At 42.4% G+C, this 24,163-nt stretch overlaps 1 long non-coding RNA gene across 1 annotated transcript; it reads right to left on the reverse strand.

The window, feature by feature from the left end:
• Positions 1 to 209: 209 nt before the first annotated feature.
• LOC117502160 lies at positions 210 to 18,303 on the reverse strand. The gene is made up of 3 exons (XR_004558201.1): positions 18,028 to 18,303; positions 1,967 to 1,978; positions 210 to 220 (listed from the first exon to the last, which is right to left on the reverse strand). It is a non-coding gene; the product is annotated as an uncharacterized LOC117502160 (long non-coding RNA).
• Between the last annotated feature and the right edge of the window lie 5,860 nt (positions 18,304 to 24,163).

Genomic DNA, 24,163 nt, shown 5'->3' on the forward strand with positions numbered 1-24,163 from the left:
CCTGCGTGCGTAGAACGGGTGATCAAAGCAGTGTGCCGGTTGTGTGGCTGAAATGTTCGCTCAGATGCGTGTATGTGTGTTCATAATGGCTGTGCACATGTGGGGTGCACACATAAGCACAGGACCTGTCCATCCAGAGAGCACACAAAAGGGTTGACAACTGTCAGTGATCACCTGCTTGTGTACAGTCTGGTGAAAATTCCCTTTAGGTGTTTCATCACTTGCATTGCTCGATTTTATTCATCCGGCTGGACTCCGTAATTGCTGCTGAACTGTGCTGGCAGTGCGCTAACTTCCCACGTATGCAACATTCTTCAGACACAGCCAATTAATGTTTTCTTCTCTCTTTTGTTAAACTCTCTTTTTGTGGCCATTTCACTTGATACGCATCTTAATACAACTGCAGTTGGATTATCGGTGCTGGGTAACACTTCACATGGGATTTATTCATGCGAAGGTGGATTATGCATTTGTCAGCTGATCAAGGTTGCCAGCACACAGTGCAGGGACTTCACTAGCTGTCAGCGCTGCGCTGTGGAACTCGGGGTACGCAAGGTGAGTTGCATATGTGTTTATGTTGTGATGGGCTGAGGAAACATTTCCACGTCATACCTGTTACAGACTTAGGAGATGAACATGTAATAATACATGCATTACAGCAGCGACATCCCGTTCAGGTGCGTTGCAGGGCACTGCACAGAGCCTCTGATGAGCGCACATACATATTATTACATATCAACATTTCCTTTGCCCTCCCTGGCCGGGGTCCAGTGGAGGTGAACAAACGTGGCACAGCATGTCGGCAGGCTTTGCTGTAACCAATCGATCTCAGAGCTCAATCAACTGTGATCAGATCATTTCAGATGCTGTTTTGATGCCATCAGAATTTGTAGACTGCGATCAGATGAAGCAAAACTGCACATAGACCGCCGTCAGATGTGTGTTGCATCTCGATGGTGCCGAGTGTTTTGAACATGTGCAAAACACTCGGGACAGCTGAGTGAATGGGACCAAATATGTAGATGTTCACAGACTGCCGTCCGTAGGTCCCGACTGTGGCCGGATGTGTCATTCTGATGCCATCCGCCCTCAATCGGTGTATGTGTACTGGGATAATAAGGTATCATTCATCAACATGAAATAAACAGGAAAACAGAGAAAATACTACGGTAATCACCAGCCGCTAACCCTAAGCTTCACTCACAGAACCAAAATTTAGAGAAAGTTGAGGCCGAGACCTGTTCCGTTGCTCATAAAATGACTTTAAAAACATGGGAAGCATTGTACCATGCTATGCCAGTATGCTAGCCAAATGACAATAAAGATTCTATTTTATTCTCTTCCAAGAGTGGGCCACAGGTCCTTAAATAGTTTTGTTGGTCTATAAGTGTTGCCACTGTGTCAAACAGGAACTTTGAATTATTCTTGTTTTTGTTGATCAAATCAGAGTAGACAGTAATGCATGCTTATAGTCTAAGATAGCCTTGCGCCATGTGAGGTGGAATACTTCCAATTTTGAATGATGCCATTTTCATTCCACCTCTAGCCTTATGCTTGAGGCCACATACGTAATCATTGAACCACTGCGGCTGTGTTTGAGGGGGTGTGGTTTTAATATAGGTGGAGCAATCATGTCAAGTGTGGTTTTGAGTGCTGAGTTTATGCTGCCCACAAGACTGTCTACTGAATGGTCATTTTCCGAAAGTGATGCTAAGATATCAGGTAATCTGGCTCCAAGTTTAGTTGTAGCTGAAGAGTTGATGTGTCACAGCAATGATAAATAAGGTTATTTTTCTAGTAAACATGGCAATGAGACTATAAATGTAACAAGTGAGTTATCGGAGACCACCGATGCAAGAGGTATGATGTCAATATTTGTGACAGCGATACCGCATATGAGGACCAAATCCAGGGTATTTCCACTAATGTGTGTAGAACCCTGAATGTATTGCTGGAATCCTAATACAGTCACAATGTCCTTAAATGATTTGCAGAGGGCATCAGAAGGCTTATTTGTATGACTGTTGAAGTCACCAGCAATCAGAATGACTAAATGTGTACGCCGGTGGGCAGGCTTCATTTAAGGGGAGGACAGCAGTAGGTTTAAGCCAGGTTTCACAAAAACTAATCATATCTAAGTGGTGTTCCATAATTAGATTGTTTATCAACAGTGATTTTGGCCTAACAAGCAATATTTACACCATGTTGATATAATTTGGACAAAATTAACTCATTTAAGTGTTACTTAGTTGAGATGAGTTGATAGTACTTGGGCTATCAGTCACACTACATATCTACATCCTTGGACAAGACTTTTTGCATGGCTCTTATCCACCCAGTGAGCAATAAAAGGGTAACAGTATGGGTAGTATCTCACTGGGGCGCTACTGGTGGAGAATCGAAAGGACACAAAATCTCACCAAAACAGGCAAATAAGCGACAACTTTTTCATGTGGAATCTCACTGAATTGGTCACCCCAACACATTTGTGCATGGCAGCTGACTGTCAGGGAAATGCCATACAGAGTGGAGGCGAAAATGAATCTCAGAAATCTCCAACAGTCCGCACACATATCACGTGAGAGCCTCTGACAATTAAGCTTGAGCGGCACTGGCACGGCCTTTGTAGGTGCAGGGATTTGTGTGCAACTGCCACACGCCGCTCTCACGGATATTGAACGCCAATGGAGTGGCTGAAAGGATGACACGTTTGTGCGCATAGTGCTCAGGATGTTGTAGACTGTCGTATTACTATTATGTGAAATCAGGCTGTGAACATTCCCCCGACTATAGGCACGGAAGAAAAAGCACTATACATAATAATGAAATAAATAGTAAAAAATAATAATAAACAATAAATTGAACAAAAAAAAAAAAACAGGAAGAAAAGTTTGGATGCCACAGTCACCAACTTCCAGAATGATTCCAGGGAATGCGTCTCATCAATATTTTTCCTCTCTGGATCAACTGTCCTCTCCTCCTGGGAATGATCAGTATACAATCCTCCGTGGTTCCGGCCTCCTGGATCCACTCAAAGCGCTCCTCGACATGTGCACAGGCTCCCCGAGCCTCTGGAAGTGCTCCTCGATGCTCTGGAAGGACCACGTCTCAACTTCCTTCCGTTGACATCCCCACAAACAGTTGAAAGGAAAATAATAAATCCAGATTGCCTCGTCCACATCCTCCACACAGGTGTCATTTAGCCTGCTGTCCCTGTGTCCAGGGGGGTCGGCACTCGCCCAGCAGCATTAAACTTAATTCCACTGCGGTCCTCAACAATAAATAAATGAATAACTACATAAAATAATTCCCAAAAACACAATAAATCTGGTTTGTGTGGCTTCTCTGTTGGGCACACAGAATGTGTCCAGCCGTGGGATTGTGGAGACAAAATGGAGAAGGGTTCATGACACAAGGCGAGGAGGTTTGTTGTGCAAATTATTCGCTCTGTTCAAAAATCAGGGGACACGTGGGCACCGGCCTTCAACTTGGGCGAGGAGATGGTGAACTGTGAACACACTGAACTGTGCAAATTCCCTTTTGAACACCGTGCGCAGGCTGTCCCAGCCCGGGGAAATGCTGTATACACTAAAAAACAAAGTAAAGAAATTGTGTCAATCAGTGACACTCAATTTGGTTGATCAAATGGACTTAACAAGTATTTTTTAGGTCAACTTGGTAGCATGTATTTGAATTAAGTTGACAAGTTGATCTAAATATTACTTGTTACATTCATTTGGAATAATGCAATTGATTTGAGTGTTATTGATCTACAAGCACTTTTTTAAGTTGGTTCAACAATACTTTTTTATGTAACTTGCGATGGAGTGATGTCAAACCAGGGTTTGTCACAGACTGTAATCCACTTTCACACCAGGATATCTGGGGATAAACATGAGTACCAGTGGACCTCGGGGTCTGGCCACAAATTGTTTCTTGTTCTTACCTGTTAAAACAATTCTGTTAGGTTTTGCCTATTTCAATGCAATAGTGTTTCAGTTGCCTTTAAAAAGAGAATTATTGGACCAACTTAAAAAAAATTTCAACAGTTAACACTAATTAATTAAGTTGATCCAAATAAAATTAGAAAGTGTTATTACTTGAGTGTTACCAATTGAAGTAATTTCTTTAGGATTTCACCTTTTCCGTGCAGTGGCAAACAGATGATTTAGGTTGATCCATAATAATGTAACAAATCATATTTTGCCAAATTGTTAAATTAGTTTGTACACCATCATGATATACATTTTATCTATTTGAATCAATTTAATGAGGACTTCTCATTTCTCAAATGTCAGGTTTTAGGAAATGATGCATAAATGTGTCAACCATGTGTTTATTTGTGTCAGTGATCTTTTTTAAACTGAATGTTCAGTGTCTGTCGAAGAATGTTCTTGCTTGTTATTCATTAACTTGTTTGACTTGGAGCCCTGCCCACTTCATTCACATTTGTGATTCATGGCATGACAAAACACTTCCTTGTCAATAAAGACTTTACTGGCCCGTGGTAGTAAAGACTTGAGCCTTATTGCTGCTCACGCAGGGAACCATCATGCTTTGTTTTGTGGTTTTTTTTTTGTAACCACCCCCCCCCCCCCCCCAAAAAAAAAAACATGTTGGACCGGTCTAAAAGCTGTTTGCAGAAATTGTCATTGAAGCCTGATTTTAATTTTGTCTGTATTCCTGCAGTGAAAATTGCATGGCTTCAAATATTTCTTGATACTGCACAAATAATTATAACTGACAAGTCTGCTTAAAAATATGATTGCATTTATGGAACAATTCAGCTTAATGGTGGAAATAGTGTGAGTGAGACTTTCTGCAGCGTGCTTTAAAATAACAATCCTGTCAGTCACTGGAGCCGTGCCCGTGAGGCCGGACTGTTGAGCTCACCTTTGGTTTGGTCTCAGCGTGTCTTGCGTGACTGTGTCCACACTACCTTAGCTGTCACAGTGACAGTAGCGTGCGACTGTGCCTTTCTGTCTCTGCATTAGCGTGACAGCTCAGGATGACTGAGGTTGAAGGCCAGGTTTTTCCAGTTTTTTTGTTCTCATCTCATCTCAGATCATTTTGTTTTTTTTTTTATTTGCACTTGCATGTATGTACAACCCCTGGCAAAAATTATGGAATCACCGGCCTCGGAGGATGTTCATTCAGTTGTTTAATTTTGTAGAAAAAAAGCAGATCACAGACATGACACAAAACTAAAGTCATTTCAAATGGCAACTTTCTGGCTTTAAGAAACACTATAAGAAATCAAGAAAAAAAATTGTGGCAGTCAGTAACGGTTACTTTTTTAGACCAAGCAGATGGAAAAAAATATGGAATCACTCAATTCTGAGGAATAAATTATGGAATCACCCTGTAACTTTTCATCCCCAAAACTAACACCTGCATCAAATCAGATCTGCTCGTTAGTCTGCATCTAAAAAGGAGTGATCACACCTTGGAGAGCTGTTGCACCAAGTGGACTGACATGAATCATGGCTCCAACACGAGAGATGTCAATTGAAATAAAGGAGAGGATTATCAATCTCTTATTAGAGGGTAAATCATCACGCAATGTTGCAAAAGACGTTGGTTGTTCACAGTCAGCTGTGTCTAAACTCTGGACCAAATACAAACAACATGGGAAGGTTGTTAAAGGCAAACATACTGGTAGACCAAGGAAGACATCAAAGCGTCAAGACAGAAAACTTAAAGCAATATGTCTCAAAAATCGAAAATGCACAACAAAACAAATGAGGAATGAATGGGAGGAAACTGGAGTCAACGTCTGTGACAGAACTGTAAGAAACCGCCTAAAGGAAATGGGATTTACATACAGAAAAGCTAAACAAAAGCCATCATTAACACCTAAACAGAAAAAAACAAGGTTACAATGGGCTAAGGAAAAGCAATCGTGGACTGTGGATGACTGGATGAAAGTCATATTCAGTGATGAATCTCGAATCTGCATTGGGCAAGGTGATGATGCTGGAACTTTTGTTTGGTGCCGTTCCAATGAGATTTATAAAGATGACTGCCTGAAGAGAACATGTAAATTTCCACAGTCACTGATGATATGGGGCTGCATGTCAGGTAAAGGCACTGGGGAGATGGCTGTCATTACATCATCAATAAATGCACAAGTTTACGTTGATATTTTGGACACTTTTCTTATCCCATCAATTGAAAGGATGTTTGGGGATGATGAAATAATTTCTCAAGATGATAATGCATCTTGCCATAGAGCAAAAACTGTGAAAACATTCCTTGCAAAAAGACACATAGGGTCAATGTCATGGCCTGCAAATAGTCCGGATCTTAATCCAATTGAAAATCTTTGGTGGAAGTTGAAGAAAATGGTCCATGACAAGGCTCCAACCTGCAAAGCTGATCTGGCAACAGCAATCAGAGAAAGTTGGAGCCAGATTGATGAAGAGTACTGTTTGTCACTCATTAAGTCCATGCCTCAGAGACTGCAAGCTGTTATAAAAGCCAGAGGTGGTGCAACAAAATACTAGTGTTGTTTTGGAGCGTTTTTTGTTTTTCATGATTCCATAATTTTTTCCTCAGAATTGAGTGATTCCATATTTTTTTCCCTCTGCTTGGTCTAAAAAGTAACCGTTACTGACTGCCACATTTTTTTTCCTGATTTCTTGCCAGAAAGTTGCCATTTGAAATGACTTTAGTTTTGTGTCATGTCTGTGATCTGCTTTTTTTCTACAAAATTAAACAACTGAACATCCTCCGAGGCCGGTGATTCCATACTTTTTTGCCAGGGGTTGTATTTAAGAGCTACTGCACCCTGCAAACTTGGAAATTGTATATATTTGTGATGTCACATGATCAATAAGTGGCGGTGAGGGCATGCAAATCTTAAATGTCAAATGTCATGTGTGTATCTAGTCTGAATTTGCACCTGCTGAATGCAAGAAGTCATTGTAGGTGAGTCACAGCATGTATTTATGTATTGTCTCAAACTAGCAGGGCGCGGGCAGGATGCGGACGCAGTATCATTACCTTAGGCCTTTGGCATTCTTAGCATCCATAATTATATATGACTTGCAAAATAATTATACATTTTGTACACTGAACATCGAAATAATGGTGTTCCTTGATAATAACGTGAGTCTGGTAAAATAAGCTCAGTCATAGGTAAATCAGAGCAGGGTGCCTCACAAAGTTACAGGTGTGTATGTGAGTCGGTAACAAGTCTTGACTAAATGAATCTTGGGATCTGAAATGTTTTAATCAAAGATTTGCTCAAAAGGGTACTTTGATTGGTGGAATCCAACACATACTGATGAAACAAAAATTGAACAAAAAATGCTTGGCAGAATATAGTGGCAGGTCAGACAGTGTAACCAGGTCAGATCTGAGAGTTTGCACTTTGGGCCACTCTACGGCCCTGCCCTGGGTTCTGGTTGGCAACCACACAGGCCAACAGCTGGTCCATCCCCACCTTCAGATTATCAAACACTGCTGTCCCTTTGGCCATTTCCAGTTGCTGAAGTCATCAGCAGTGAGGCACCAGTGCGCGTGATGGTGCCCATGGACGTGCACCACATGGCTGTGGTGTCAAGAGAGGAACAGACAAATGTTGCTCAGATAATAGGGTTGTTTAGTTTTTTGTTTTTTTTGTTGTTGTTGTTTTTTGTTTTGTTTTTTTGCCAAATGCTTTCCAATTATTTCACCCCTTTTGTCTGTAGAAATGTGGAATTTCATACCTAAGGCTAACTTTTGTCTGAGAATCCACAAATTGAGTCACACTGAGTCTGACTATTCATTTTAACCAACTGGTGCTTAAGGAAACAATTAAAGATATTTAGCTTTATATATATATATATATATATATATATATATATATATATATATATATATATATATATATATATATATATATATATATATATATATAATTCCATGTCTAACTGGCGTGCATTATTTTCGTATATACGCACACGTAGTTCGGCGAGTTAAATCACTGTAATAATCACTCGGCTCTGGTCGTCACCATAGCAACGGACCAAACAGTTGGCGCAGATCAGCTGTGTTTTGACAAGTGAATGACAGAAATGCGATAAAACATGGATTTCCAAGTGAAGTTTAATATTGTTGGCCAAAATAAAACATTTGAGGAATGGAAAGAGGAGAGCAAATGAGAAGAACAGCAAAAGCAACGCCGTAAAGATTTAACATCGGACGAACTTGACAAGATTGAAGACGTGAAAGAAGAAGAGAACGGTTCTATCCTTGCGGGCGGCCGAGCGCTCCGCATCAAAACAGCGAGCGTAGTTTCTAGACGTGTTTGACAGAGTTTGTCACAGCGCGACACAGCAGAGAGAGAGAGAGGGGGGGCGGTGTGAGCGGCTCGCTGCGGCGCGAGCCCACAGACTCGCGCGTCAGAGACAAAACATAAAATAGTCCCAAATACTCACACATTTTTATCAAGTTCTGTCAACTTAAATAAATATTTGTGTGTTAGCTCACTGTGTGGGACCATGGTACAAGCGGATTAAACAACGAGAAGCCGTGCATTACATGGTTTGAATGCACTTCGCATCGTGGTGTTTCAGACTCCACGTCGTGCATTCAAACCGTGTAATGCACGGCTTCTCGTTGTTTAATCCTTAAACATATATATATACAAGGGCTGTCCATAAAGTATATGTCCTTTTTATTTTTTTCAAAAACTATATGGATTTCATTCATATGTTTTTACGTCAGACATGCATGAACCCACGTGCACATGCGTGAGTTTTTCCACGCCTGTCGGTGACGTCATTCGCCTGTGAGCACTCCTTGTGGGAGGAGTCGTCCAGCCCCTCGTCGGAATTCCTTTGTCTGAGAAGTTGCTGAGAGACTGGCGCTTTGTTTGATCAAAATTTTTTCTAAACCTGTGAGACACATCGAAGTGGACATGGTTCAAAAAATTAAGCTGGTTTTCAGTGAAAATTTTAACGGCTGATGAGAGATTTTGAGGTGACACTGTCGCTTTAAGGACTTCCCACGGTGCGAGACGTCGTGCAGCGCTCTCAGGCAGCGTCATCAGCCTGTTTCAAGCTGAAAACCTCCACATTTCAGGCTCTATTGATCCAGGACGTCGTGAGAGAACAGAGAAGTTTCAGAAGAAGTCGGTTTCAGCATTTTATCCGGATATTCCACTGTTAAAGGAGATTTTTTTAATGAAAGACGTGCGGACGGGTCCGCGCGTCGGGACGCAGCCGGCGCGGAGCGGCGGCACAGGAAAAACACCTCCGTGTTGATAACCATTTGTAAAATCCAGGCGGCTTTTGATGGCTTTCAGTGGAGTGAGTATATGAGAAATTGTTTAACAGCTGGACATGTTCCAACTTGTCCTTAAGGCTTCCAACAGAGGTGTTTTTCCTGTGGCGGAGCGTCGCGGCGGCTGCGAGCCGACGCGCGGACCCGTCCGCACGTCTTTCATTAAAAAAAATCTCCTTTAACAGTGGAATATCCGGATAAAATGCTGAAACCGACTTCTTCTGAAACTTCTCTGTTCTCTCACGACGTCCTGGATCAATAGAGCCTGAAATGTGGAGGTTTTCAGCTTGAAACAGGCTGACGACGGCGCCTGGGAGTGCTGTGTGACGTCTCGCACTGTGGGAAGTCCTTAAAGCGACAGTATCACCTCAAAATCTCTCATCAGCCGTTAAAATTTTCACTGAAAACCAGCTTAATTTTTCGAACCATGTCCACTTCGATGTGTCTCACAGGTTTAGAAAAAATTTTGATCAAACAAAGCGCCAGTCTCTCAGCAACTTCTCAGACAAAGGAATTCCGACGAGGGGCTGGACGACTCCTCCCACAAGGAGTGCTCACAGGCGAATGACGTCACCGACAGGCGTGGAAAAACTCACGCATGCGCACGAGGGTTCAAGCATGTCTGACGTAAAAACATATGAATGAAATCCATATAGTTTTTGAAAAAAATAAAAAGGACCTATACTTTATGGACAGACCTTGTATATATATATATATATATATATATATATATGTATATTTGGCTTCCGCTTTATGTTTATTCCAGTTGACAGGGTACCATATAAAATATCCCTGCCTTTCTCCACTTCATTTACATCATTTACTTTGTTTACTCCACTTCATCTGTAGCTCACACTCGGTAAAATTCCTTTTCTTACCGTGATCATTCCGAACAGAGAGGGGAATCCCAAGGACCTATTTAAATATATTTGCATATTTAAATAGGGGTGTGGACAGAGAGGAGTTTGGTATTTCTGCATGTGCACTCAATTCCACATTCAGTGGGATGTACAAAAGGAACGTGCTTGGACCCATGTGTCCACACACTTGATAAATATGAATTTTTAATGCTTACGCCAGTTTCTGGGTTTTGGCATACGCCATGTTTCAGTAAGAAATCCATGCAAGTTTTTGTACATGAGGCTCCTGATCTTTGTCACATTCTACTGTCGATCTGGTAGAATGTAGATCTGTAGAATGGTAGATGTTATCGAGATATATCGCAAACAGACAAATTAGGCTGATACCATAACCTCTTCCCCTGCTCTGTCAGATATTGGAAGTGATAAGTCAGATTTACCTGTGTTTAGTTACCTCAGTGGGTTGGAATCTACATCACCAAAGAAGTAGACCATCAGCGAGAGGAGCGGCTGAGACTAGGGCTGTGTGTCACTGGCACATCTTGGGGATGCCTCCGTCCATCCAGCCATCCAATCATCCAAGAACCTTCCAGGCCTGGGGCATATGGGATCTACATGGGAACTGTTGAGAGAGTAAAAACTGTCTGGTAGCTTTTCTGACACCTTGAAGTGTGAAGTGAAGTGTGGGACATTTTATCATTGAGAATGTCAGCCGCATGAATGCAATGCTTGTTTTGGATAGAGGAGCTTTTTTTTCCACTGTGTCAACTCAGAGCAAGAATAACAACTGTGTGTCTCTCACAGTGTCAACCCAGTGATAGTGACACAAATACACACTGGAAACATTGTTTGCAGTTAATATATAAGCTCAAAGCTATATTTAAGACAGTATTGCTGCACTCTTTCCAAAAGGTTTTTTAGTACTTGATACTCGTAAATACACTGCAGTGCTACTTTTCTAAAGCCAAGCTGACTTGGAGCTTATCCTGCTGGATACTTTTTAGCATTTAGGTAATTTTTGTCCTCCACACACCCTGTGCAACAGATCCATAGCGACGTCTGAGATCCAGCGTGTTACATAACTGTTTATATACACGCACAAGATAAGTCAATGCGACAGCAGCACAAGCAATACAGTTCACCGTGTGAGAGAAATACCTTGTGGCTTTGGGTCCATGAATCAAGGTGCGGAGTGCAAACGTTTGGAGGCATGCACAGTTTAAAGGAGCAAAACAACAGCCCAAATATGCCATCAAGAGCAGATGTTTCAGTTTAAACTGAATGGAAGAGAAATAGGCATAATTTCAAAGCCAGTCTTGAGATTAACAATACAAATTTTACCCATGCTGATTAGATAAAGGGGAGACATAGTAGTTTAGTGGTTAGCACTGTTGTCTCACAACAAGAAGGTCATTGGATCGATTCCCACCTGTGGCCTTTCTGCATGGAGTTTGCATGTTCTCCCCATGTTTGCGTGCGTTCCCTCCGGGTGCTCTGGCTTCATCCCACATCCAAAGACATGCAGGTTAGGTGGACTGGAAACTTTATATTGTCCGTAGGTGTGTTTGCAGGTGTGAATGTGTTTGTTTGCCTGTATGTGGCCCTGTGACAGACTGGCATCCTGTCCAGGGTGTAACCTGCCTCACACCCTATGACTGCTGGGACAGGCTCCAGGAGCCCCTGTGACCCTTAATTAGAGTAAGCAGGTATAGAAAATGGATGGTTGATAGATATATGCAGAAGTAAATGTTTGATTACAAGCAATTTCTTTTTGGTCTGCCTGTAGTTATTGTGTTGTAAGATTCCACCCATAGTTAGTGGACTTGCTTCTGAAACAGAAGGTTCACGGTTCAAAACAACTTGTGTCTAGTTCTCTACATACATCTGGAGTTGCATCAGAAAGCACATCCAGCATAAAACTTAGACCAAATCAGTAAGCAGATCAATATTGGATCTGCTGTGACAAAATAAGCTAAATGGGCTAAGCAAGAACACATTACTGCAAAAGTGTAAGTTGGAGTAAAATCATAAATTATATAGCAGCCTAATATGTCACAATTTTCAATTTTTTATTTATTTTCATTTTACATAGCGCCAAATCACAACAAAGTTGCCTCAAGACGCTTCACAGAAGTAAGGTCTAACTTTACCAGCCCCCAGAGCAAGCACACAGGCGACAGTGGTAAGGGAAAACTCCCTCTGATGATTTGAGGAAGAAACCTCAAGCAGACCAAGCTCAAAGGGGTGACCCTCTGCTTGGGCCATGCTACAGACACAATTGACAAAACAATTTACAAAATGAATATACAGAAAATGTTGCCGGTGCACAGGACAGGAGGTTTGCATAAGTAGACACCACATCCATCTCTGGATGGAGCTGCACCTGAAACAGAGAGAAAAAACAGAATCAGGCATCAGAAAGACAACAAATACAGTATAATTTGTCAGCAATAAGCAACAAAAAAAAAAAAACCAGAAGAAATACTAAGGTGATTGCTGGCCACTAGCCCTAAGCAAGAAGGTTAATATTAATTGCAATTAGCTCAGAATTTTTGTACAGTTTCTTCCGTCACAACCACAGAAGCCTATAACTCCTTCAGTGTTGTCAGTGGTGGCTTAGCTCAGTGGACAAGAAGCTACCCTGCCAATATGTAGACCTAGGTATGAATCCTGCTCGTGCTGCTTCTCTGTGTCCTCGGAGAAGACACTTAATCTGCACCATCTCAGCCCATTTGTAAGTGGGTACCAGCCTTGGCTGGAGAAGTAAATGTGAGGCATCATTGTAAAGCACTTTGAGCATCTGCTTGATGGGAAATCAATATAGAAATGCAGTCCTTCTTATTCTTTGGATTCCCTCACTAGCCATGCTGTTTGGATTTCTTAATGACAAATGTAAATTCATATTCAGCAACTTGGAAACTTTCAACTTGGAAATGTTCATGTATTTGCTGACATGCCTAAAGAACACTGTCTATAAAATTGATGATTTGCATTAGCAACAGCATTCATAATACACTCCTCAAATTAAAGCGAAAAGTCTACCCTACAAGCACATCTTGATCATTTGAGTACAACTCCAATGTAGTGGAATAAAGAGGTGAAATTCCCCCCCAAAAAAGAAAAAAACAGTGTCACTGTCTGAATACTTGAACTCTTGGCTGTTTGTGGTTCTGTGCAGCAATAAATGAACACCGTATGCAGCATCTCCACCTTATAAAGTTAGCAAGAAAAGAACTTGAGCATCTTATGACCTCCACGGTGTTTGTCTTAACAGGTTAGTTATCATCGTGATTACGTTGAAAGGATCATCGGCCCGCTGTGACCAGCCGTGGTGATCCGGCAGAAGATTAGCAGAAAGTTGACAAATTGCCCTCCTTTACTTATAATGCAGACACATCTGCTTCCCAGGGCTGTCATCGTAATCTTCATCCCTTGCACTGTAATTTGCAAGCCGCCGTGCAGCCTTACATAAACTGCACCTCTACAGCAGGAACAAGTCACGGTGCTGTTGACCTAGAATCTCTGCCAGTACACATAAATCAACAATGCAACAGGAAGATTGAAAGAAAAACACGGTGCCCAGCTGGATGTTATGGTTGCCAGTGACAGTGAGGCTTGACAGACCTGTTTTTATAGTGCAGATTTTTATTTATTTTTCACAGCTTACAGCCTTTTTGCAAGTTTAGTGGCACTTTTGTTTTGCTTTCCTCGGGCACGATGGATTACAGATGTGCATGCAAGTTGTTTTAGTGCAAACACGCCAGCACAAATTCAAACCAAGCAAAAATATTACCCAGCGCTCTTTGTTTTCATTTATATATTAATTAAAATTTGCATTTGATCAAACTATTTCATGTAAAGATTGCAGTCATTGTCATAACATCCTTTAACCTGTTTGTTCGTCCTGTAATCTGGTACAGATTCTCTCTGTGAACACAACAAGGTGCGAGGTGTTTTTAAGGTACAAATTTTTCATGAGCCAGGCTGAGGTGATTTAGGTTCCGTCAGTGTTCCTCTAAACAGAATGTTTGTTGTTTTGACTTCTCCATGTCTGAGCCCTCCCCTGCCGTGACTGTTTGGAGCATCACGTGGGGTCTTTGGGCTGTCTTCGTAGTAAATACACGCAGGCAAGAGCAATGCGTGATCACTTTTGCATGCAAAATTGTTAAACACATCCCAAGATACTATGTGCAGATTTAGAACATGTGTCAGTCTGCTTTTTTGTTGCCCCCCTCCAACTCTATCAATGTTAAAAATTGAATCCACACAAAAATGTGTGTGTGAGCGTGTGTGTGTGTGTTTACTGGTGTATATCTTTGAGGACATTTAACTCAGCCACATGGGGTGTGCAGCCAGTACATTCTGAGTGCCGGTCCCAAGCCCGGATAAATGAGGAGGGTTGCGTCAGAAAGGGCATCCGGCGTAAAACAAGCCAACCCAACTATGCAGACTAAGAATCAAATTTCCATACTGGATCGGTCAAGGCCCGGTTAACAACATCCGCCACCGGTGCTGTTGCCCAACAGGGTGCCGGTGGACATTGGGCTACTGCTGGGCGAAGACGACGAAGAAGAGGAGAAGAACGTTTTCACAAACAGCGGGAGAAGAAGAAAACTAGAAGGGTGGAAATGAGAGTGGGGACTTTGAATGTTGGTAGTATGACTGGTAAAGGGAGAGAGCTGGCTGATATGATGGAGAGGAGAAAGGTAGACATATTGTGTGCAAGAAACCAAGTGGAAGAGAAGTAAGAGCAGGAGCATCGGCGGTGGGTACAAGTTGTTGTACCATGGTGAGGACAGGAAGAGAAATGGTGTTGGGGTCAGCTCTGAGTCCTTTCTTGTTTGCAGTGGTGATGGACAGGTTGACAGATGAGATCACACAGGAGTCCCTATGGACTATGATGTTTGCAGATGACATTGTGATCTGTAGTGAGAGTAGAGAGCAAGTTGAGTCTAGTCTGGAGAGGTGGAGATATGCTTTGGAGAGAAGGAGAATGAAAGTCAGTAGAAGCAAGACTGAGTACATGTGTGTAAATGAGAGGGAGCCCAGTGGAATAGTGCAGTTACAAGGAGTAGAAGTGGTGAAAGTAGATGAGTTTAAATATTTGGAGTCAATTGTTCAAACTGATGGAGAGTGTGGTAAAGAGGTGAAGAAGAGAGTGCAGGCAGGGTGGAGTGGGTGGAGAAAGGTGGCAGGAGTGATTTGTGGCCGAAGAATATCAAAGAGTGAAGGGGAAAGTTTACAAGACAGTAGTGAGACCAGCTATGTTGTATGGTTTAGAGATGGTGGCACTAACAAAAAGACAGGAGGCAGAGCTGGAGGTGGCAGACCTGAAGATGTTGAGATTCTCTTTGGGAGTGACAAGAATGGACAAGATTACGAATTAACATAGAGGGACAGCTCAGGTGGGACGGTTTGGAGACAAAGTCAGAGAGGCAAGATTGAGATGGTTTGGACATGTGCAGAGGAGGGACCCAGGGTATATAGGGAGAAGGATGCTGAGGATGGAGCCACCAGGCAGGAGGAGAAGAGGGAGACCAAAGAGGAGGTTTATGGATGTGCTGAGGAAGGACATGCAGGTGGTTGGTGTGACAGAGGAAAATACAGAGGACAGGATGAGATGGAAACTATTGATCTGCTGTGACGACCCCTAATGGGAACAGCCGAAAGACAAAGAAGATCTTTCAGGACATTGCATTGTCACAATTTTTGACAATTAGATATTTATATGTTTGATATTGGCAGTAGAATCTTTTTTTTGGGGGGGGGGGGGGGGGGCAAGTACTTAGTGCACTTGGTTTCAGTGCAGAAGGTTCCCAGTTCAAATCCCACCCCTGCCACATTTCAAACACCAAATGCACAATATACTGTAAAATATAACCTTGTTGGAGGTAATGAAAAAGGAACCCATCAGGTTCTTGCTTTCGCTTTCGTAGGAACTAGTGGTCCTACTTGTCCAGTGGGGAGTTTGGTACAAACAGAGAGAAATGGAACAACTTTCTCAAACCCTCCCCATCCTGGTACAAACCCCAGCTGGCCCACATCCAGGTAGCGTGTGTTGCTTTCTATCTCTTGTCATGGTTGAAGGATTGCTTCCAGCTCAGTTTATTTTAGTGTTGCTACACACACAGTGACCCAGTCCAGCTAGTTGAACATAGCTCTTGTTTTCACATTGCAGAATGCATGCGAGTGAGAGCAGAGCACATGGGGGCGTGGTGGTTTTTGGTAGCAGTAATTTCAGCAACAGAGTAATAAATAAGCTCACCTGGTGTGTGGTTGTTGGCACTGAAAGAAACAGTTTGCATGACAAGGAGCAGTTGCTCGTTCTGAGTTTATGGTTCACACGAGGATTGGCATGTCATTAGATTTTTATTAACTACTGCATATTGTCAGTATTACCTCCACCAAGGGGGCTGTGTTTTTATTGCTATTTATTTTGGCAGTCATTCAGGTAGACAACTGGGTATCTTAAAAGATCAAGAATGAAATTTGTAAAGTAGACCTTGGGAATATAGCTACAGATCTGGATCGAGTGGATCTTATCTTTGATCTTTGACTGTCAGTCTTTGCTCTTTTAACATGATCATTCCTTTGATCTGTGAGACTGATTCCTTTTTTCCTTGATCAACGTGCAGATCCTTGCTTTAATATTTTATTCTCATCCCTTTGACGTGTGATTTTTGATCTTTGATCCTCCTTATATTGGCCCAAACTACAGGATCGACGCAATCAACACCCACAATCTAATTTCAGCAATACTGATAAAAAATTTGTATGTACCCCTTCATCTCCTTTCCTTTAATCTGCATTCCCGAACAACAAAGGTTTTTTGTACAGGCGAAGTGTGCAGCCGCCCGGGGCGGCATTTATAGGGGGGTAGCAACCGCAGCACCGTGGGCACAAGCAGTTAAGAAAATCATCTGCACTGCAAAGCGGTTTACTTGTCACTGTGTTTGGAATTCGCAAATTGACGCCCCTGCAGCTGCACAGGTGCCCTTGCTTGCTGAGAACAATGGTACACAGAAGCAGTGTGAGAAAGGGGAGGGAGGGGGTGCGCGGGGGACAGTTCACCTCTGGGTTTCTCCAACGGAAGGGAGAAGGAGGGGTGGTTAGTGAACTAAAGTCAATTACAACTTAACTTTCTTCCAAATAATGCATATCTCATTCATAATACCTAAATAGCCTAAATGACTATCATCCCACAGCATTCACCCAATCATAGTGAAGTGCTTTGAAAGGATAGTCATGACCCACATTAAGAAGACCATCCCAGACACCGTAGACACCCTACAGTTTGCATATCACCAGAACTGATCCACTGATAATGCAGTTAATACCACTATCCACACAGCCTTCTCACACTTAGAGGGCAGAATGCTGTTCATTGACAGCTCAGCATTCAACGCAGTCATCCCCCACAAACTAACAGATAAGCTCCTCACACTCAGACTGACACCCTCCCTCTTGTAACTGCATGCTGAATTTTCTAACAGGCAGACCGCAGTCAGTTGAAGTTCGCAACCACACAATCAGCATAAGAAGTGTGAGCACGGGGACACCCCAAGGCTGTGTGCTGAGCCCCATGCTCTACACACTCTTCAATGTATGACTGTGTAGCCTCCTAGAACAACACCAGCATCATTCAATTTGTGGATGACACAACAGTTATCAGTGTGATCACTGGTGAGGACGAGACAGCATATAGAAGAGAGGTCGCAAACCTGGTATCCTGATGTCGTGACAATAATTTTTACCTCATTGCAGACAAGACCAAAGAGATGGTTATTGATCCAAGGAGGAGTGGGGAGCTGCACACACCATTGTACATTGATGAGACAGAGGTGGAGAGGGTGAAAACCTTCAAATTCCTTGGAACTCATATTAGTGATGATCTCACCTGGGCTTACAACACCCAACAGATCATCAAGAAGTCCCAACAGAGACTGTACTTTCTGAGAAGACTGAGAAAATTTGGTATGTCAGCCAAAATTCTCAGCAACTTCTACAGGTGTATGATTGAGAGTGTCCTCACCACTGCTATCACAGTCTGGTACAGTAACTGCAAAGTCCAAGACAGGAAGGCTCTCCAGCATGTGATTAAGGCCTCACAGTACATCTCTGGGGCAGCCTTCCCCTCACTGCAGGACATTTACCAAACCACAGTTCTACGTAGGACACACAATCTCATCAGGGACAGCACACACCCTCAACACTCCCTCTTCACACTCCTACCATCAGGCAAACGCTACAGGAGTCTGAAGTCCAGGACTATTAGGCTGACGAACAGCTTCTATCCACAGGCCATTAGGCTTCTCAATAACTCTCTTACACACACTCACACACACTGGTTTGTTTATTTGCATATGAAAGAATAATGACAGATAAATAAAAATTTTAGTGAGGATCTGAAGAGGTACTCCACGTGTTTCTACTGAATGAACCCAGGGCTGAAATGTTGACATTCCAAGGACTTTTTAGTCCCTATCTATGGGTAGTGTGTTTGCAGGACTAAACAACAGTGACAGCTGAAGTACCAGCACCATCTATATTGTAATAGCCAAGTGGCCTCTGTGTGCATGTATGCATGGGTGTGTGTGTAAGGCTTCAGTCAGGGAGAAACTGAGGAGAGTTGACATTTGCCGTTTGGTATGCTTATGTATTTTGGGTCAAGGATGAATGCTGCAAAAACAAAAAAGGTGATAGGACTAATATATTTGGAGAAATTAGTGATATTAGCTAACAAAACTGAGCAATGGATATTGTGCTGCAATGTACCATTGGAGTTCAGGGTTTGGAGGTTTTAAATGTTACTGTGGTTCACATTTGTTTAACAGTGTTGTTAGTGTTATTGATTTATTGTGTTTTTGTAGTTCAATTGGTTTAGCCAGTTTAGTTCATTGTCATGTTGCCGTTACCATGAGTGAGAAGGCAAGTGCATTTGATGTCTTCCGCCACCATCTCTGTTTGTGGGTGTGTAAAAATAAAAGCACTTGTTTGTGGCAGAATGCAGAAAAGACAAAAAGCTCTGGCTTGGTTTTTGTTCTTCTGCGCAGCTCACCACAATATATTAAAAGAGAAGTGGCTTCTGTGTACATGTATGCGTGCGTGTGTGTATAACTTCGATCACAGACAAATTGTGGAGAGCTGACATTTGCCATTTGATATGCTAATGTGTTTTGAGTCAAGGATGAACACCACCAAAACAGAACATTGATAGGACTAATACTTTTGGAGAAACTATGGATATTAGTGAACAATGGACATTGATAATTACATTCTGGACTCACACGCCATTCCAGCAAGGGCTGGTAAATCAGCAATATATTAAAAGCGTGTGTGTGCTTGATTTTATTTAGTAAGTTCAATGTATGTGCATAATTGTAAATACATGAATAATACATGGATGACACAAGAAAATTAAAACACTTATTTCCATTGTGGTCCATTTAAAAATCAGATGACAAAATAGAAGTAATAATAATAATAATAATAATAATAATGTGTATATTTGATCAGGATATGTCATTCAAAGCGCATATTAAACAAATATGTAGGACTGCTTTTTTGCATTTACGCAATATCTCTAAAATTAGAAAGGTCTTGTCTCAGAGTGATGCTGAAAAACTAATTCATGCATTTATTTCCTCTAGGCTGGACTATTGTAATTCATTATTATCAGGTTGTCCTAAAAGTTCCCTAAAAAGCCTTCAATTAATTCAAAATGCTGCAGCTAGAGTACTAACGGGGACTAGAAGGAGAGAGCATATCTCACCCATATTGGCCTCTCTTCATTGGCTTCCTGTTAATTCTAGAATAGAATTTAAAATTCTTCTTCTTACTTATAAGGTTTTGAATAATCAGGTCCCATCTTATCTTAGGGACCTCGTAGTAATATATCACCCCAATAGAGCGCTTCGCTCTCAGACTGCAGGCTTACTTGTAGTTCCTAGGGTTTGTAAGAGTAGAATGGGAGGCAGAGCCTTCAGCTTTCAGGCTCCTCTCCTGTGGAACCAGCTCCCAATTCAGATCAGGGAGACAGACACCCTCTCTACTTTTAAGATTAGGCTTAAAACTTTCCTTTTTGCTAAAGCTTATAGTTAGGGCTGGATCAGGTGACCCTGAACCATCCCTTAGTTATGCTGCTATAGACGTAGACTGCTGGGGGGTTCCCATGATGCACTGTTTCTTTCTCTTTTTGCTCTGTATGCACCACTCTGCATTTAATCATTAGTGATCGATCTCTGCTCCCCTCCACAGCATGTCTTTTTCCTGGTTCTCTCCCTCAGCCCCAACCAGTCCCAGCAGAAGACTGCCCCTCCCTGAGCCTGGTTCTGCTGGAGGTTTCTTCCTGTTAAAAGGGAGTTTTTCCTTCCCACTGTCGCCAAGTGCTTGCTCACAGGGGGTCGTTTTGACCGTTGGGGTTTTACATAATTATTGTATGGCCTTGCCTTACAATATAAGGCGCCTTGGGACAACTGTTTGTTGTGATTTGGCGGTATATAAAAAAAAATTGATTGATTGATTGATATGATAACAACAACCAAAAGATTTTATAAATACATTAAGACAGTAAATTAACATTAAATAATTGCATAATTAGGAAATAAAAAGGCTGAGTTCTTCTTAAAACTGTTGAGGTCTAAGGTCTAAGGTTTTCAAAACTTTCTGGACTCACACGTCATTCCAACTCATTATAGAAACTTTGCATAATTTATTACCACCCTTGAAAAATGTCAGCTACCTATTTTATAAGTACAACCCAATCTAGAGCCCGTGGATCCCCACAGGCAACACATTAGTCTGTGACTTACTGCAACAATAGCCACATTCACATTAATATTCTCTATCCAACACATACAGCTCTTTATTATATCAGTTAAGGTTTTCAGTCATCAGGTAGGAGATATTTAGAAGTTAACACTAAACCAACTGGCGATGTTAATTATGAAAAAACACACACACAAACATTGGCGTGACTGTGAAGTGCAGCGCTCCTGAACATGCTCTTTTTCCTGTTGATTCTTCTCCGTCGTTTTCTGAAATCATGCAGAAGCCAGCACAGACTCAAAACCAGAGACTGGCAAGCACAAAATGTCTTTCTGTCTCAGGCCAGATCAGGTCTGGAGGCATGCACTGGTGCCAAGCTATTTATTTACACTGTGATGGGCTTGATGGAAATAGAACACTCTAAGCCTGTATGGCTGTACATGTGTTGAATGCTAAATTAAAATGTTTTGTGCATGAATCTGTCCATGTTTTTCAGGTTCTACCCAACCCATCAAAAAACATGTAGTAGATCATAAACTGCCTCAAAGCATTTGCTCCCTACAGAAAAGTGGACATGCAGGGTGGCAGTTGGAGCTAATTGTCCAGGGGTCTCAGGTTGCATACTGTGGAAATTGTGATGGATGAAAGATAAACTTTATTGTTTTTGTGCAAATATTTGCTCATTGTGAAATTGATGCCTGCAACACGTTTCAAAAAAGCTGGGACAGTGGTATGTTTACCACTGTGTTACATCACCTTTCCTTCTAACAACACTCAATAAGCGTTTGAGAACTGAGGACACTAATTGTTGAAGCATGGTAGGTGGAATTCTTTTCCATTCTTGCTTGATGCATGACTTCAGTTGTTCAACAGTGCGGAGTCTCCATTGTCATATTTTGCGCTTCATAATGCGCCACACATTTTCAATGGGTGACAGGTCTGGACTGCAGGCAGGCCAGTCTAGTACCCGCACTCTTTCACTATGAAGCCACGCTGTTGTAACACGTGCAGAATGTGGCTTGGCATTGTCTTGTTGAAATAAGCAGGGACGTCCCTGAAAAAGACGTTGCTTGGATGGCAGCATGTGTTGCTCCATAACCTGGATGTACCTTTCAGCATTGATGGTGCCATCACAGATGTGTAAGTTGCCCATGCCATGGGCACTAACACACCCCCATACCATCACAGATGCTGGCTTTTGAATTTTGCGCTGGTAACAGTCTGGATGGTCTTTCTCCTCTTTTGTCAGGAGGACACACGACTATGATTTTCAAAAACAATTTGAAATGTGGACTCATCAGACCACAGCATACTTTTCCACTTTGCATCTGTCCATTTCAAATGAGCTCAGGCCCAGAGAAGGTGGTGTCATTTCTGGATGTTGTTGATGTATGGCTTTCGCTTTGCAGGGTAGAGTTTTAACTTGCACTTGTAGATGTAGCGATGAACTGTGTTAACTAACGCTGATTTTCTGAAATGTTCCTGAGCCCACAAGGTAAGATCCTTTACACAATGATCTTGGATTTTAATGCAGTGCTACCTGAGGGATCGAAGGTCACGGGCATTCAATGTTGGTTTTTGGCCTTGTCGCTTATGTGTAGAAAGTTCTCCAGATTCTCTGAATCTTTTGATTATATTATGGACTGTAGATGATGGAATCCCTAAATTCCTTGCAATTGAACGTTGAGAAACATTGTTCTTAAAATGTTGTACCATTTTTTCATGCAGTTGTTCACAAAGTGGTGATCCTCGCCCCATCTTTGCTTGTGAACGGCTGAGCCATTTTGGGGATGCTCCTTTTATACCCAATCATGACACCCACCTGTTTCTAATTAGGTGTTCTTTGAGCATTCATCAACTTTCACAGTCTTTTGTTGCCCCGTCCCAACTTTTTTGAAATGTGTTGCAGGCATCCATTTCAAAATGAGGAAACAGTGGCACAAAAACAACAAAGTCTATCAGTTTGAACATTAAATATCTTGCCTTTGTGGTGTATTCAATTGAATATAGGTTAAAGAAGATTTGCAAATCATTGTATTCTGTTTTATTTACATTTTACAGAATGTCCCAACTTCACTGGAATTGGGGTTGTAGAACAGCTCTACTTTATAGACAACTTTATCGACATGCCAAGGTGTTCCATGTTGTCGAACTCAGCTTTGGCAATGATGAGCTTGGCCGGGTCAAGGCACCTCACCCGGGAGTACAGAGGTGGGTACGTGGTGGTGATATGGTGCTCTATTCTGTGCTTGGTGGCAGAGGATGAAAAGGTCGGCTACATGAGTGCAGGAAATTCCCAGAGCACGAAACACGTCAGCATGCAACAGCAGGCTAACATGTTGGATCATCTGTCTTAGTCTGTGTTGGGGTTCATTTGCAGGGTCGTCAGCCACCTAGATAGTCTGATGGAATCTACACCACTGAGGGTAGCTGTATAAACAAAAGGTGGTGGTGTCTATCAAGTGCCGGCAGAGGTGTCAAATCCAGCTTCAGAAAGTAAAAGTCCGGCCACATATTTGTTGCATCTTCCCAATAAACCAGCTGATTGTAATTAGTTCAGTTCTTCAGGCAGGTGGATGAGCTAATTATTGCGATCACCTGTTTTTGGTGCACAGGTAGAAGCAACACATGGGAGGGTTTTTACTTTCTGAAGCCGGATTTGAAACCTCTGAATGACGGTTTTTGTCATCCACCAGTAGTCCATAAGCACACACAAAATCTGCGCCCAGGAGAGGGACAGTGACTTTAGCCATGATGAAGTCCCAGCTAAACCTCTGGCCACAAAAACACAAGTCAACATGTCAAGTGCCCTACGTGCGTATGGGACTGCCGTTGGCAGGTGCCAGAGGGGCGCAAATCCATCTGCTAGGATATCCAGTCTGGAAGTGGTCATAATGCTCCTCTGCGCACCGGTGTCACGCAGGAAATGACACCCGGAGACGGTGTCTTGGATGAACAGTAGCCTGTTGGTGTGGTCAATGCTCATGGCCATTACTGAGGATTGGCCGGATGTGTCCCTTTCCGCTGAAAATGCAGGGTGACGGGTAACGCTTGGTTCTGGATCCCAATTTAGTATGGTAGAAACAGAGGATGGGCTGAAAATGCTGCTGAGGCAAAACAGGTGCCATTGCCAAGAGTGTTGCATCCTCTGGAAGCGGCGCAGACATGTGACAGGTGTGGGCTGAGGAAGTCGTGGCAGTGTAGGCAGGCATGAGTGCCATTGAAGAAGCCACGACGGATGCTAGTGAGACAAAAGAGTAAGCTGT

The sequence above is a fragment of the Thalassophryne amazonica genome, chromosome 2 (genome assembly GCF_902500255.1).
Source record: "Thalassophryne amazonica chromosome 2, fThaAma1.1, whole genome shotgun sequence".
NCBI classification, from domain to species: domain Eukaryota; kingdom Metazoa; phylum Chordata; class Actinopteri; order Batrachoidiformes; family Batrachoididae; genus Thalassophryne; species Thalassophryne amazonica.